At 47.5% G+C, this 16,590-nt stretch overlaps 1 long non-coding RNA gene across 1 annotated transcript in view; it reads right to left on the bottom strand.

Moving 5' to 3' along the window:
• Positions 1-1,165: 1,165 nt before the first annotated feature.
• Positions 1,166-16,590, bottom strand: part of LOC110293669 (uncharacterized) — a 46,736-nt gene continuing 31,311 nt past the window's right edge. Inside the window, exon 4 of the long non-coding RNA XR_002377832.2 lies at positions 1,166-1,472. This is a non-coding gene — a long non-coding RNA (uncharacterized LOC110293669). The remainder of the gene's footprint in view (positions 1,473-16,590) is intronic.

The raw sequence follows: 16,590 nt of genomic DNA, 5'->3' as shown, positions 1-16,590 counted from the left end.
CAGCTTCGCTCCTCCAGAACAGCCAGCTCACCCATCACCAGACCTCCAGGTGCCGTTCTCTCCCTCTTGGCTTTCGTGTTCCTTCACACCCTCCCTCTGTTCCCTTTCTCTCCTCTGGGTCCCTTCCCATTTGTCTTAGTTAGAGTTTTACTGCTGTGAACAGAAACCATGACCAAGGCAACTCTTATAAGGACAACATTCAATTGGTGCTGGCTTACAGGTTCAGAGCTTCAATCCGTTATCATCATGGCAGGAAGCATGGCAGCATCCAGGCAGGCATGGCGCTGGAGATGCTGAGAGTTCTACCTCTTGTTCCAATGGCAACCAAGAGAAGACTGACTCCCACATAGTTGGAAGGAGGGTCTCAAAGCCCACTCCTACAGTGACTTCCTCCAACAAGGTCACATCTCCTAATAGTCCCATTCCCTGGGCCAAGCATATTCAAACCACCACAGCTACCCACACCCCACTATAGAAGAGTCACTTCATAATACTCCCCACCTGCCTGCACTTCTGTCTTCAAGGCCTCCCCTCTTGATTCCTCCCTGACAGCAAGAGGGCACCTATACAACTTTGCTTTACCTGGCCAAGCCTGAGATACCCATGCCACTCTCCTGTAATGCCACCAGAGAAGCTGAGTTCCCCGACAGGGACTCAAGCAGGTCTTCATACAGACTCTCAGGCAGGTCTTCAAAGCTCAGAGCCAGTCCCAAATCTCGTCATCTTAAAGGCAGGGCTAACGGAAAGTGCCCCCCTTGGCTGCTGTCGTCCATCAGTGGCCCTCCAGCCCTACCGCCCTTCCCCTGAAGGAAAGAGGGGCTTTAGAGATGGCAACAGAATAAAATATAGATAAGCATTAGTCAAATGAAATTAATGCTTCCAATATTGTTTTAGGGTTGCTCATATGCATCAAGCATTTATGAAGTTGCCGTTTATCACGTGAGAATATTGCAGTTATATATTAGCTGACTGTCTGGTGACCACTGCAATGGCTCTCCCTGGACCCCAGGTCGCCCTTCACAGGCAGAGTCAGCCTTGGTGACATCCATCTCTTTCCTCTGCTGACATGTCCCCAGATACTGATAAAAGGCCTTGCCCCCAACAACATATGAATATTTAAATGACAGTTAATTATTCAGCATATAATGATATGATTAGCATCCGCTTTATTGCTGGCTGTGGGCCCAGCCAAGTCTTGCCCCACACCGAGGGGGTGATGAAGAAATGCCAAAAAACACAGGCAAGCCCCAGGTCTGTGGCATCTGCAGGGACCCGTTTGGTATTTGGGGGAAATGACCCTGAGGACATCCACAGCTGTTCTGTGTCAGGTTGCACATGGGGTCTGGGAAGGAAATCCAACAGCAGGGCTTCAGAGTCTGCCAGGAGCTCCCCTTTGCTCTGCCGAGAGCTCTACAGTGGCACCACTGGATTCGGAAGCATCATGACGTCTTGACCTTCCCAACAGTCTCGCCCTTAGAAACGAAGGAAATGACGTTTCAGGTGAATTGATACACGCAAGGTCACAGAGGGGTATGAAGGGCCTGGGATTTGAGCCCTTGACTCCTGCGAGCTTGCTCTACCAGCTACAAGCAAAGCTTGTGCATCACACAGGACCGAATACTGAGACGGTGGTGCAAGCAAAGGACCTGAAGCCAGTGAGGCTACATTTGGATGGAGAGGAGCTGGGAGCAGGTTCTGCAAGATCGCACTGGAGCTGGGCATCTGGGAATAAATTAACGTGGGGTGCCGAGGGGCTGGGCATCCAGGCTAAACAACCTCAAAGAAGCAAAAGGTACGGGGTGCAAAGGTGAGGGGCACCGGAAGGGAATGTACAGGTAAAATCTGGGGAGGAAAGGGTCTCAGGGGAAGGTTACGAGGAGCCAAGATGTAACTGAGTGGTAGAGGGCTCACACAGCCAGCATGTGGGAGATGGAAGTGGGCAGGTCTCTGTGGGTTTGAGGACAGCCTGGTCTATCCAGAAAGTACCAGGACAGCCAGGGTTATGTAGTGAGTCCCTATCTCAAAAAATAAACAACAAAAAAATTAATTTCTTTCCCCACCTTGCCACCTCTGAACCTCAGCTTTTCAGCTATCAAGTAAATACCCTTCCCTCAAAATGTTTTTTGTGGGTCCAGATAAGAAACTCTGCCAAAACATGTAGAAGAATGCAAATCGATCCATTCCTATCTCCTTGTACTAAGGTCAGGTCTAAGTGGATCAAGGAACTTCACATAAAACCAGAGACACTGAAACTTATAGAGGAGAAAGTGGGGAAAAGCCTTGAAGATATGGGCACAGAGGAAAAATTCCTGAATAGAACAGTAATGGCTTGTGCTGTAAGATCGAGAATTGACAAGTGGGACCTCATGAAACTGCAAAGCTTCTGCAAGGCTAAAGACACCATCAATAAGACAAAAAAAACCACCAACAGATTGGGAAAGGATCTTCACCTATCCTAAATCAGATAAGGGACTAATATCCAATAGATATAAAGAACTCAAGAAGGTGGACTCCAGAAAGTCAAATAACCCCATTAAAAAATGGGGCTCAGAACTGAACAAAGAATTCTCACCTGAGGAATACCGAATGGCAGAGAAGCACCTGAAAAAATGTTCAACATCCTTAATCATCAGGGAAATGCAAATCAAAACAACCCTGAGATTCCACCTCACACCAGTCAGAATGGCTAAGATCAAAAATTCAGGTGACAGCAGATGCTGGCGAGGATGTGGAGAAAGAGGAACACTCCTCCATTGTTGGTGGGATTGCAAGCTTGTACAACCACTCTGGAAATCAGTCTGGCGGTTCCTCAGAAAATTGGACATAGTACTACCGGAGGATCCAGCAATACCTCTCCTGGGCATATATCCAGAAGATGTCCCAACCGGTAAAAAGGACACATGCTCCACTATGTTCATAGCAGCCCTATTTGTAATAGCCAGAAGCTGGAAAGAACCCAGATGTCCCTCAACAGAGGAATGGATACAGAAATTATGGTACATTTACACAATGGAGTACTACTCAGCTATTAAAAAGAATGAATTTATGAAATTCCTAACCATGGACCTGGAGGGCATCATCTTGAGTGAAGTAACACAATCACAAAAGAACTCACACAATATGTATTCACTGATAAGTGGATATTAGCCCAAAACTTAGGATACCCAAGATATAAGATACAATTTGCTAAACGCATGAAACTCAAGAAGAATGAAGACCAAAGTGTGGACACTGTGCCCCTTCTTAGAATTGGGAACAAAACACCCAGGGAAGGAGTTACAGAGACAAAGTTCGTAGCTGTGATGAAAGGATGGACCATTTAGAGACTGCCGTATCCAGGGATCCATCCCATAATCAGCTTCTAAACGCTGACACCATTGCATACACTAGCAAGATTTTGCTGAAAGGACCCAAATATAGCTGTCTCTTGTGAGACGATGCCGGGGCCTAGCAAACACAGGAGTGGATGTTCACAGTCAGCTATTGGATGTATCACAGGGCTCCCAATGGAGAAGCTAGAGAAAGTACCCAAGGAGCTAAAGGGATCTGCAACCCTATTGTTGGAACAACATGATGTACTAACCAGAACCCCGGAGCTCTTGTCTCTAGCTGCATATGTATCGAAAGATGGCCTAGTCGGCCATCAATGGAAAGAGAGGCCCATTGGACTTGCAAACTTTATATGCCCCAATATAGGGGAATGCCAGGGCCAAAAGAATGGGAATGGGTGGGTAGGGAAGTGGGGGGCGCTATGGGGGACTTTTGGGATAGCATTGGAAATGTAATTGAGGAAAATATGTAATAAAAATATTAAAAATTAAAAAAAAAAAGAAACTCTGCCAAGGGGGCCAGCGAGATGGCTTAGCAAGTAGAGGTGCTTGCCGTGCAAGCCTGGTGACTTAAGTTCAATACCTGGAATCTACAAAAAGGCAAAAGGAGAAAACTGACTCCACAAAGTTGTCCCATGACATCCACATGCATGCCATGGCATGTGTACCCCCCATACATATCTCTCTCTCTCTCTCTCTCTCTCTCTCTCTCTCTCTCTCTCTCTCTCTCTCTCTCACACACACACACACACACACACACACACACACACACACACACACAAGTAAGTGATATTTTTCCAAGAAGTTCCTCAAAGGGCTGGCATAGAGCAGGTGATCTTATTACATCTCTGCCATGTTTTCAAGTTGTACATCAAGGAAGTTCAAAGATCAAGGCCTGGGAGCACATGCTGTAATCTAAGACTGTATGGGGCTGAGGCAGAAGGAGCAGGTGCTGCAGCCTAGCCTGGGCTACATAGCATAATCTGTCTCAAAAAAGGAAAGAAGGAAGGAAGGAAGGAAGGAAGGAAGGGAGGAAGGGAGGGAGGGAGGGAGGGAGGGAGGGAGGGAGGGAGGGAGGGAGGGAGGAAGGAAGGAAGGAAGGAAGGAAGGAAGGAAGGAAGGAAGGAAGGAAGGAAGGAAGGAAGGAAAAGTTCAAATAAGTTTGGGCACAGTCCTGGTGCACAGCAACATTAGCAACCCAAACGCCCGGGACCTTGTGAAGCTTGTCCACCCACAGCCTCAGCAGCCAGCTGCTGACAACTAGGACTAACCAGTTTAAGACAAAATCGGGGCTGGGTTAAATTATACCAGGAGAAAACAAGTCAGTAAACTTAACAGGAGATCTGTACCAAACCAAAAGGCCTGCAGTCTTCAAAAGTTAAATATGGTAAGAGAAAAAAAAAAGGTAAGAGGGTTATTCTTAAAAGATAAAACGTAAACCATAAAGAAGTATTACCTGGGGAGATGCTAGTTCAAATGTGTGTGCATACACATATTCATATGTGTGAGGCTGCACGTGTGCATGCATACATGCATGTATAAAGCTGCATGTAGGCACATGCATTCATATGTAGAAGCTACTATGTAGGCACACACATGTTCATATGTGCAAGGCCATATGTGTATACATACATGTTCATATATATGAAGCTATGCACATACATGCACACATTCATTTGTGTGAGGTTGCACATATACACACGCATGTTTATATGTGTAAGGTTGCATGTATGCACACAGATATTCCATATGTATGAGGTTGTACATGTACATGCAGTTGATCATATGTAAGGCTGCATGTGTGTATGCATGTTGTGAGGAGACTAGAGTACAACCTCAAGTGTAACCATTCCTTAAGTATCATCTACCTTTTAAAAATAATTTCTAAAGATATATTTTATTTTTGTTTTTACTTTTTATTTTATTCTATTTTATTTTTATTCATGTGTATGTTTAAGTCTGTGTGTGGATGCTGCATGTGTTCAGGTATGTGTGGAGGCCAGAGAGGGTGTCTATCCCCTGGAGCTGCAATTACATGTGATTGTGAGCTACCTGCCTTGGGTGCTGGGAGCTGAATGGAAGTTCCCTAAAAGAGCAGTAAACACTCTGAAGCCATAGCCATCTCTCCAGCCCCAGGCACCATTTTTTCAGACAGGTTCTCTCACTGGCCTGGAGCTCAAGTAGGCTAAAACTGGCTGTCCCACAAGCAGGGAGCTGTCTGTCACCACCTCCCCAACCCTGGGATTACAAAGTGTCACCACCATACCCACCTTTTATTAAATAGGTTCTGGGGTCAAACTCAAGTCCTCATGCTTGCATGACAAGCACGGAACCATCCTCCCAGCCCAGAGTGCAAATGATGTACTTTAAACAAAAGATATAAAACATTATTTTAGAACAGTTGAGAAAGACGACTGAACTCAAGCGTTCCTTTGGAACTGCTATTGATCTTCTCACACGAGACGTTATAACTGTAAAGGATGTTTTTATTCTTAAGGTTATCAGGAGTATTTGGAGATGAGAGCCACAATATCCAAACTCACCTGGAAATACTGTATCAAAAAGAGCCGGCTGCAACAATGTAGCAACGTTTCAACAGACTCTGCAAACAGGCTTCATGGGTCACTATTCTTCCAAACTTGTCCATAGGTTTGAAGATTTCCAAAATTAAAAGTCAAGGGTGAAGGGAGAAAGTGCAGGACCCAGACTGGCCGGAAGCGAGCTCTGCCAGCTGCAGGGACCCCGCCTAGCCAATGCAGCCCGGCCACCCATGGCCAAGGGCTGAGTCACCATTGCAAAGAGTCCTTCCCCCAAGGGCTGCAAACCGGAGAGGGCAGAGGGTCAGGGGCCCAGCTGGAGACCCACTTCCCCTAGTAGGCCTCTTGAAAAGGTCAGGTCCCCAGACATCAAGAAGGAGCCCTGTCCCTGTGGAAAGCTGGAGCCAGAAACCGGCCTGCGAGGCTCACTGGGAGGTGATCACATGGACACTTGCCCCCTTGAGACAAACCACTCTTGTTCCCCCACCCCCACCCCCACTCCCACCCCCCGCATGAGCTTTAGGTCCCTGGTGCAAGAGTTTCCTTCGGTTCCTCTTCTACAGGCTCCAAAGCAGCCACCACCCACTGCTGCCTGCAGAAGGGTAAGAGAAGAGTTGTCTGACCAACCGACCATGGCGTGCTCGGGGCTCAAATCACAGCAACATCTGGGCTGCAAGGGCTGGACCGGGTTCCCAAGTGGAACAAACTAAAAACCTATGGACTTCAGCTCTCTTTCAGAGACTCCCAAATGATATTAATACCTCAGGGCTGAGGTCAAAGAGACTCATGGCCCTTTTTTAACAGATATTTCTCCAACTGACTGCCCCACTCCCAAACTCTCTTTCGCAGCCCTACAATGCTCCAGTCACACAATGTCAGGATGCCTTCAGGAAGTTTTGCTAAAAGCTGTCTTTTGGCTTGATATGGTTTGAATCCAGAACATTCCCACAGACTCTTGTTTTAAGTGCTTGGTCCCCAGCTTGTAGACCTATTTTTTTGGGCAGTGGAGCCTTTCGAAGGGGGAACCTGGCTGGTGGGAGTATGACTGTCACTAGAGACAAGCCTCTGACACTTATCCCAGCTGGCTGTCTCGGCTTTCTGGTCTACCACCACAGGAACCCCAGCTACTTCACGCTCTTACCACCATAGATGGAGCTGCCCTGCCCTGCCTTCCCTGAGAGGAAGCATGGAACTCTCCAGAATCCCTGAGCCAAGATAGGGATTTTTCCTTTTTCCTCATGAATGTTATTTCCACCAGGTGTTTGTCACAGTGACACAAAAGTAACATGCGCTCCTGGAACAAATTTAGCCATTGTAGCACCTCGCTTACCTATATTCTTCCCTGTTACATGAGCTAGCCCCATATTCAGTGAGATACAGACGTGACATTACCTCCACATCCCTCAAAATAACAGGCATAAGAAAAGCTGAGGTAGGAATAGGTGAGAGGGCAGGGGTGACTAGGTGGCAGGTCTGAGGATCTATTCAGTGGTGGGACCAATTGTTCTGAAGACAGAGTTCAATGGCCCCTGTGTGTGTGTGTGTGTGTGTGTGTGTGTGTGTGTGAGAGAGAGAGAGAGAGAGAGAGAGAGAGAGAGAGAATGAGAGAAAGAGATTGAGAGAGGGAGGAAGAGAAAAATATTGAGGGGAAGGGAAGAGGAGAGAGGGATGGAGAGAGACGGACTGAGAGATTGAAAGAGGGGGATATGATGGGGGAGGCATACAAAACACATGACATGGCGTAAGTGGTGCAAGTCGGAGGACATTCTCAGGTGTTGGTCCTTGCCTTCCACCTTGCTTGAGACCCAGCCTTTAGGTTGTTTTTGTTTCCCACAGCATACATCAGGGACCACAAGTTCATAGAGATTCTCCCATCTCTGCTTCCTGTCTCCTTGTAGGAGCACTGAGCCCTGGAAATGTGGGAGGGGAAAACGATACCTGCATCTGCGAGTAAATGGTCACTGTGTTGGGCCTTGCTGTTATGATCCTTGCTTCCCATCAACTCTTGAGATTTGATGGGAGTCTTTCTCCCAAAATTCCCAAAGAAAAGGAAAAGGGAGATTGTGCCAGGATCCCCCACTCCCGGTGACTGTCCTACATGCAAGAAAATCATCCCACTGAGCCCAGGCAGAGCTATAGACTGACCCTGTGTGCATAAACATCCAATCTCATAAGAAAGTGATTCACCTCATGTGACAGGGTATGTGAGTTCCTTTTCTCTTTAGAAGCAGCTCAGGGAGTGTAGTGCATCATGGTGGGGGGCGGGGGAGAAGGTATGGTGGTGAGAGCCACTTTGTCTCTGTTGGCTGGAGCATTGAGGTATCTGGTCACATCATGAAAGCCAGAGATGAGACAAGACTTAGGGCCAGGCTATCACCCTCAAGGCCTGCTCTGAAAAGATTGGCTTCTTACAGCTAGGCTTTGGCCCCTAAAAGTTCTACAGTTCACCACCACCACCATTAAACAGCACCAACCATTACCAACTAGCAACCAGTTAAAGTAAACATGAGTCTGTGTGGAGAGATGCCATTTCCCAGGTACCCAGGCTGCCAGCAGCCCAGAGTCTGAGATCACCTTGTTACAAACTGCAGTAGGTCTTGTGTTCTCTGCTGCACATTTCAGACAGAGCTGAGGCTTTCACTGCTGTTGGCGTTGAAAGAAACGTACCTCCTGGTGCCCACTTGATGGTCAGAGGACACAGAAAGGACACACAACAGCAGAGAGGGGTCCTGACTTCAGTCACCTGCCTCTTTACTGAGAACCTCCTTAGTAAATGCTGAGCCCTCGCTCTGTGCAGCCTGGGAAAGGCAGCATCACAGACAACGCTCAGACAACAACTGTGCTAAGTGCTACAAAGGGAGTAATGATGATTTCAACAGGCATAGCAGTAAGCCTGACCCAGCCTGAGGACTCAGGACCTGGCCAGGGCAGATGCAGTCCCCACAGCTAAGGGCTTCATCTGTGCCCAAGAGTATGGCCCAGAAGCCAACCCCAGTCTAATTGTGCAGCATTTGCATATGCACACATTTATTTATAACCATATATTTTTCTGTTTGAATGTATGCATATGTATCCGTAGATGTATTTATATAGTTATACATATAGATGCTCTGCATGGCTACTTGAGTTAAAGTTAACCATAGAGGAAATTCAGTGTCATTCCCTTCCATTTAATCTCTTTATCATGATTATATACATAAGGCATCATGTTTATTTTTATATTCATATATTTACTCTCTCTCTCTCTCTCTGTATGTGTGTGTGTTTCTGTGTGTGTGTGTGTTCATATGTGACACATAGGAGGTCAGAAGACAACTTACAGAACTTGGCTTTCTCTTTCCACCACTTGAGTTTTGAAGACTGAACTCAGGCTTGGTGGCAAGCACCCATACCTACTGAACCACCTTGATGTCCCAGGAGATCACACTTATGACCTACAGCCAGAACACATATGAGTCCTGACCAGAACAAGACTGTTGCGATCAAACATCCTGCCCCAGTGTGCCCTATGCTGCACCTGTCAGACAGTGTGTATGGAACTGAGCAAGGATGTGCCCACGGGCCTCTGAAAGAGGCATGAGGCTACAGAAGATCTCAGTGCACTTCACAGTGCGTATGTATGTGTGCATATGTATGTCAGCTCCCTGAGCTCGGGCATGCCTATGTGTGGAAGCCCTGTATTCTGTGAAGGGGAAGGGAGGTGAACACCTCATTTTCCTGGGTTGGCAGGTTTGTGGTTCCATGCCTCTGGGAGTCAGACACTTGCTACAAGCTCTGGTGTTCCTTACAGCCGTTTTGCCTGCAGCGGTTGCACAGTTGAAAAATATGGGTCCGTGTGACTGCCAGGAGCCTTGGCAAAGGCAAACAAGTAGGACCCATGGCCATTTTGCAATTCCTGCTCATTAGACATGTCTGGGGCCTTGCGCGTGAGCTCTGAGGATAAATAAGTATAAATATTATATTTGCCTCCAGGTTATCTTTAAAAATGTATTTCCCTCTCCTTCTACCTGTCTCCCAGCCCCCACCAGTAACTGTCAGAGCCTCCCAAAGCTCCTGGGTGTCAGAAATGCCACCCAGAGTGTCCAGAGTCCTTAGTGAGTGGTTTGCTCGTCCTGAACTGACTCCGTGGCCTGTTCATGGGTTGTCAGAGGCAGCTGGGAACCCTGTGAGCTTCTCGATGCCCCTGGAGCAAGAGGAAAGGGTGTGGCTGACACCTGGCACTGAGTATCTAAGCGTCAAGAAACACTACAACACAGTGGCAAGGGCCTTTGTCCTTGCCAGATGGGCCTGGTTAGCATAAACAGGGCCACACATGAACTAGGGGCATAGCAAAGGTTGCAATGTACTCCTAGCTGGCATAGTGCCACTGTGTGGGAAAAGCCTGAGATTCCCACAATGGGGCTAAAGCCATCCAGGCCATCCTCAGTGTATGGGCCACTTCGTTAAGGGAGCAAAGCCAGGGCTAGGCTGTTTCTCCACTGGTGGAATGCCTCCTGGGCAAGCACAGAGCCTGAGTTTGGGCTCAATGGCACAAAACCTGGAAGTGGCTATGTATACTCATAATCCCAGTGCCCTGTATGATAGGCACCAGGGTTACCCTAGGCTACATAGTGAATTCGAGGCCAGTCTTGGCTATATGAGACTCTGTCTCAAAAGGAGAGGTTGGGGGGAGCCCTACTCATAGAACTCAAGGAAAAGAGGGTTTGGGGAAAGAGGCTGGGCCTCCTACCATGCTCTGAGCTGCCTGTGACTGGGTTTTAGGGAACAGGTATTTTTAGGAGGCTGCCTGTGCAGTCTGCTGATTCCCTACACTGAGAGTCACTGAGGTAAGGTTAAAAAAACATGGAGGGAGGTATGCCCAGCTCCTCAAGCTTCAAAGGGGGTGGTAAACCCTAGAAACTGCGCTGCTCCCGTCTTCTATGAAGGCCCCCCTCCTCTTCAGGGTCCCCATGAAGAGTCCACTCTTCTACCTACATCGGCCTTTCAGTGGTCCAGGGAAATACAGCTCAAAGCTAGGTCTTCAGGCTGCTGAGACCCCCACCCCCTTCATGGGACAGCATCTCCTCACTGGCACAAGTCAAGGCTAGTGTCGTCCAAATGTGCCCCATCTGCCACTGCCATCTCCAATGGGGGACATAGTGGCATCTGCTCAGCATCCACCCAGAACAGCAGGCTGTGGATTGGTGCAGTCGTCGTGGGAGAAACCATCTTTCTCCCCTCAGGTCTGTCTGCCTTGGGACTCAGTAGGTAGAGTGAGTCTCTAAGGCATCAGAGATTGTACATCAGCACAAGGAAACATCATCTCTATGTGACATGACAGTAACAGCTACCACTTGTTTGCTACCTATGACTAGTCTAAACCTGTCGTAACGATAGTGTTCTTTTCAGGCTTCTATGTCAGGTTTGGTTTATCCCCAGCCCGACATAGAAGGAAGTCTATATGACACTTAAAAAGGAAATAGTGAGGTGAGGTGATGCACACATTTAATCCCAGCACTCGGGAGGCAGGGGCAGGCAGGTCTCTGTGAGTTCAAGGCCAGCCCGGTCTAACCTGAGCCAAAGTTTTAAGTTTTAATTACTTTGCCTAAGAGATCCATAAAACAAAAATGCTGCTTAGCTGTAAGCCCCTTACAGAAGAAAGATATTCCCTGAGATGCTGGAGGCTATTTATGTCAGATAACAAGCCGCGTGCTTCTGCTTCCTGAAACAAGTGTGTTTGACTCAACTGTAGTGGATGTGCTTGACCACGTGTAGTCAGGAGGTACATGGGCAGGAAATACCTCAGGACGTACATTTGCCCCTGACTGGGCATGATGGGACATACTGTGGCCTTACAGGTTTGTCCTTTTAAGCCTCTCCATAATATGACTCATAGCCATTTTCTGGGGACCCTAGAATGCACCTTGCCAGACAGAGTCCGTCATCCTGGCCAGCATTTAATTAAACTTGCTTCAAATCTGACTCAAAACTGTAGGAGTGGTCATAGTCTCAATCCGTGGGATTAATCACACATAGGGAGTTCTAGGACAGCCAGGACTACATAGTGAGCCTTGTCTCAAAAACAAAACAAACAAAACAGATACAAATGAACAGATGATTCATGCTTCAAGCTTTAGATGTAGCCATATGATTGATCCAATGGCTGGAACCTGCTACTGTCGCCTTACAAAGACAGAAGGAGACCTCACCCACCTTCTGAAGGCAAGAGGGTGAAAATCTGGAAAGAATCTGTCTCTGTCTCTGTGTGTGTGTGTGTGTGTGTGTGTGTGTGCATGTGTTTGTCTCGCTCTGTGTGCATGTGCACACACATGTGTAGACACTGAATGTAGAGACCACAGGTAAACACTTGGTGTCTTCCTCAATCACTTTCCATTTTTTTTTAAAGATTTATTTATTTATTATATGTAAGTACACTGTAGCTGTCTTCAGACACTCCGGAAGAGGGCGCCAGATCTCGTTACGGATGGTTTTGAGCCACCATGTGGTTGCTGGGATTTGAACTCTGGACCTTCGGAAGAGCAGTCGGGTGCTCTTACCCACTGAGCCATCTCACCAGCCCTCCATTTTATTTTTTGAGACAGGGTTTGGACCTCACAGATTTAGCTAGACTGACTGGTCAGCCAGCCCCAGAGGTCCTTTGCAAGTGCAGGCCCCACAGTGCTGGGGTTACAGACACAGGTCACCAGTGTGGCTTTCATATGAGTCTTGGTGATCCAAACTTGGGTCCACCTGCCCACACAGCAATCCCTTCACCACCTGAGTCATTAGACCAGCCCCCTGGGAAGACACCTGCAGGCGGGGGGTTCTTTAGCTCCTTGGCTTCTTCTAGGAGGTGCTACACGAGAGGAGAGTTTATCATTCCAACCTCTTCTAGTTTGAGCATCTACTGTTCGAAAATGAAGCATGTTTCCTCATCTGTTCTCTCCACATCTCAGCGTTCTCATCTATAAATGGGAGTCACGGAGTCTTCCGGGGACTAAAAGAGATAGAAGCTGTCTCTGCACATGGTTGGCAACCATTATGATTAGAAATCATTACTGTTTGTCCAATTCCTTCTCTCCCTGCAAACCACCATTCTTCCCGATCACTTTAGCCCAGGTCCGGCAATGACAGAAAAAAGGAAAAGCTGTCAGGAGGAGCCTGACAGAGCAAAGAACGGGAGGAGCAACTGGTGCTCCCCTTCTGGCCAAAGATGGAACTCTGTGACTGTTCTAGATTGGTTGGTTTGTCACCTCTCGTCCAATCACCTGTGAGTGGCTGTGAGCTCTACACTGACCTGTGATTTGCTTGTCCCAGGAGGGTAGAGGTGACACGGTGATAGCTCAAGATCTGGCCTTTGAGGTGACTTGGTGATTTTTGCTTCCTTCTCCTCAGTCACTTGCTCTGGGAACAAATCTGCTTAGAACCCAGGCACAAGCAACAGGACTCCAAGCCACACAGGAAATAGCTGTGGAAATAGCTCTAGCAGAGGTCCTTGCCCAGAGCCACCATTGGCCAATAAGCATCAGTTGCAAGATAGTGCCGACTGAGCGCTAGATACCACCCAAGCAGGAGAGCTGCAAGTTCAGATAGCGCCAGGCCTAGTCATGATCTGAGTACAACAGCAGGACAGAGCCCGAGTGAGAATCAGCCCGCCAACTCCAGCTTACCCTCAGAACCAGGAGAGAAAACAATGAACAACTTGTCCGAGGCCTTAAGCTTGGGGTTGGCCTATGAGCAGTAAGTAACCCACTCACTGTCAATATTATCATTATGCTTCTTGTGGCCTCCTCACGTTGGCTTGCTACAACTGGAAGTGTGTCTCAAGAACAGCGAATAGGATGGAGCATCCACATCAGCCCCTAACACTGTGTGACCCTGTTCCCACCCCACCTGACTCATTTAGTTCCTGTGTTGGGAGAAAGGATCTGATTGGTCCGCTTAGATAGATGTTCACACTTGATAAAGTTACCTGGGAACAGGAATGGAGGGCACAGGTGCCTAGGACTGTATGGAGGTTGGAATGTGTGTGTGGGGTGGGGGGAGGAATGGCAGGGTTCTCTAAGAAAGGATTTGGGACATGAAGAAAATAATAGGGGCTCTTGCAAGGCACATTTTACTCATGGTTTCTATTTTGATTTGGTTTTCTTCGTGGGCCACACAGTGCCAAAATACCTACAGGAGCTCTATCCTAGTATCCTTCCTGTTGCTACAACAAAACATCCTGACAGAAAGCAGCACAGGGGACAGGGGACAGGGGACCTATTTTGTCTTATAACCGCAGGTGGTAGTCCATGACTTCAGAGAAGCTTCCCACCCACAGACAAGAACAGAAGGGACATGGGTCCTTGTTGGCACGCTCTCTCTCTGTCTCTCTCTGTCTCTCTGTCTCTCTGTCTCTCTCTCTCTGTCTCTCTCTCTCTCTCTCTGTCTCTCCCTCCCCCCCCCCCCGGTTGCTACCCAGCTAGTTTTCTCTTACTCAGTCCAGAGCCCAGCTCATGAAATGGTGCTGCCCACATTGGGCTCTTCCCACCTTCATTAACAATGAAGACACTCTCCGACAGACATGCTGCGTGACAACTGGCTCTCCTAGGTTGTAGGAAGTAGTCAGTTAAAACAGATCATCACTAGCTCCAACTACTACACCCTCTGTGTTACATGAATTGAAAGATAGCCAGACTCCCCCAGAAGTCCTGGGGTTCACCCTAATTTGTAACCAAGGGCAAGAGATGATTTATGGGGCTGAAGCCTTGGGGAATCTTGAGCTGTTCTCAGACGTGTACATGAATAAACAATCTGTGTGTGTGTGTGTGTGTGTGTGTGTGTGTGTGTGTGTGTGTGTTCACAGAGAGTCTGCAGGATATAAATACCATCCTCATCAAATAGAGTGAAGATTCCAGAAGCTTCTGAGAGAGGGGCCATGTTCTGGACAATAGACATTAAGTCCTAGTTAGTAGAGGGCAGTCACTGGGCAAATGCATCCAAGTTAACTCCTTAACTTCTCCAGCTTCTCTACTATCTTTTCTCCAGAGCCTTTCTTTTCTACCCTTCAACACAAACCTGTACCACACCAGATCACAGTGACCAGGCCAGTGTCCGTCCCTACAAGAGATGGCTGCAGCCTTTGCTGCCCAGAAACTTCTATTACCCACACTAATAACATCGTGAGAGATCCTCCCCAGAGCCTCTTGGGATGCGGTAGGGACACATCTCTGTCCTTCCAAGTCCCAGCTTAGCCTTTCTACATCTAGATATTCCTCTACCCACCGAAGTCTCATTGCATTCACACTTCTGCCTAGAGCTGGTTGTCTCTACATTTGGGGTGTTTGTAGCCTAAGATTGATGGCAGGACATCAGAATGGGCATGCCTGGCCCCCAGTGACCCATTAGCGGGCAGGAGGCAGCCATGTTGGTGGGGGTGGAGATCAGTGAACATCACAAACTACAAACTCCATCTTGGCCTCACAGCCATTCATTAGAGTCTGATGGTGCTGGCCAGGGTCCAGGAGAGTAAGCGGCTGATTTCTGTTCTATTATAGCTTGAGTCCATATGCAAACCAGGGGACTGTCTATAAATAAGATATTATAGTTAAATCAATATTGATTATTAGGAGTTAGTGTTATATTTAAAGCCATAAAATGGAATAAATATTATGGTAAAAGTGTCCTAAATCTCATGGGTAAATTAACTGTGTAAGACAAGGAGACGGGCCTTGGATTGTAACCCTATGTCCCAGTAACGACAAAGAGCTGTGGGGTAGATGGCTGTCCTTTGTAGAGGTAGAGAGGGTCAGAGAGGGAAAAAAGTGATTTAGGAGCGATGTCTATGTCCATTAGCCCATTCCTCAGCCATAGTCTTTAAATACTAGCTTAGGGGCTGGTGAAGACATCCAGTATATACCACGATGCTTGTCTAACAGGTACTAAGGTCTGGGCTCTAAACATAAAAATGGGTAGGAAGGTAGGCAAGCAGGCAGACAGACAGATACACAGGCGTTTATTCTGACAGTAATTTGTATTTGCCTCATTTATTTTTGTCTGTCTGTGTGTGTGGCTGAGATGGGGGTCACACGCGGAGGTGGTCAGAAGATATCTCTGGAGTTGGTCCTCTTCTTCCTTCTTTACGTGGGTTCTAGAGATCAAACTCAGCTCACCAGACTTCGTTCTGCAAGCACCTCTGCCTAATGAGCCACCCTGCTGCCACCGCCCCAATTTCTCTTTCTTTAATTTTTAAAATTAACGTGATGATTTTTAAAAAAAAAAACTTGCAAATACAAAATATCAACATTTTTTTTCTAATTTCTAAAATAATGTTTTCCTTCTTGAAACCCCTGATATTTACATCCATAGAAACTACGGAGAGGTGAAGATAAAGGAACAGGAGGAAAATAAAACCAACAGAGTCTTGGTCCCTGGTCTTTGGTCCCTGGATTTGCTTAACAAATCCCTGAGGGAACTGATGCATAAAGCAGACAGGTAGCCTTCGGCCCATGGTTTTGATAGTCTCAGGGGTCCTTGTGGCTTTTGGCCCGTGTTGAAGCCCTTTGGGAACAGAGTAGCCATGTGGAGCCTGTGGCAGAGCAAAACCCTTCAACTAGAAGCTAGGAACAAAAAGAGGAGTCCGCTGGGGTCCATTCCCCCTTCAGCGGCATGTGACTTACAGGCTCCTGCCAGGCTCCACCATGAAGCTCTTGCCCATCTCCTTGCACAAGCCAAAGAGCAACTTTGAATTTCTTTTGAGACAG

The sequence above is a fragment of the Mus caroli genome, unplaced genomic scaffold (genome assembly GCF_978045245.1).
Source record: "Mus caroli unplaced genomic scaffold, Mus_caroli_1 scaffold_6, whole genome shotgun sequence".
Taxonomy (NCBI): domain Eukaryota; kingdom Metazoa; phylum Chordata; class Mammalia; order Rodentia; family Muridae; genus Mus; species Mus caroli.
This window is presented reverse-complemented; position numbering and strand designations above follow the sequence as displayed.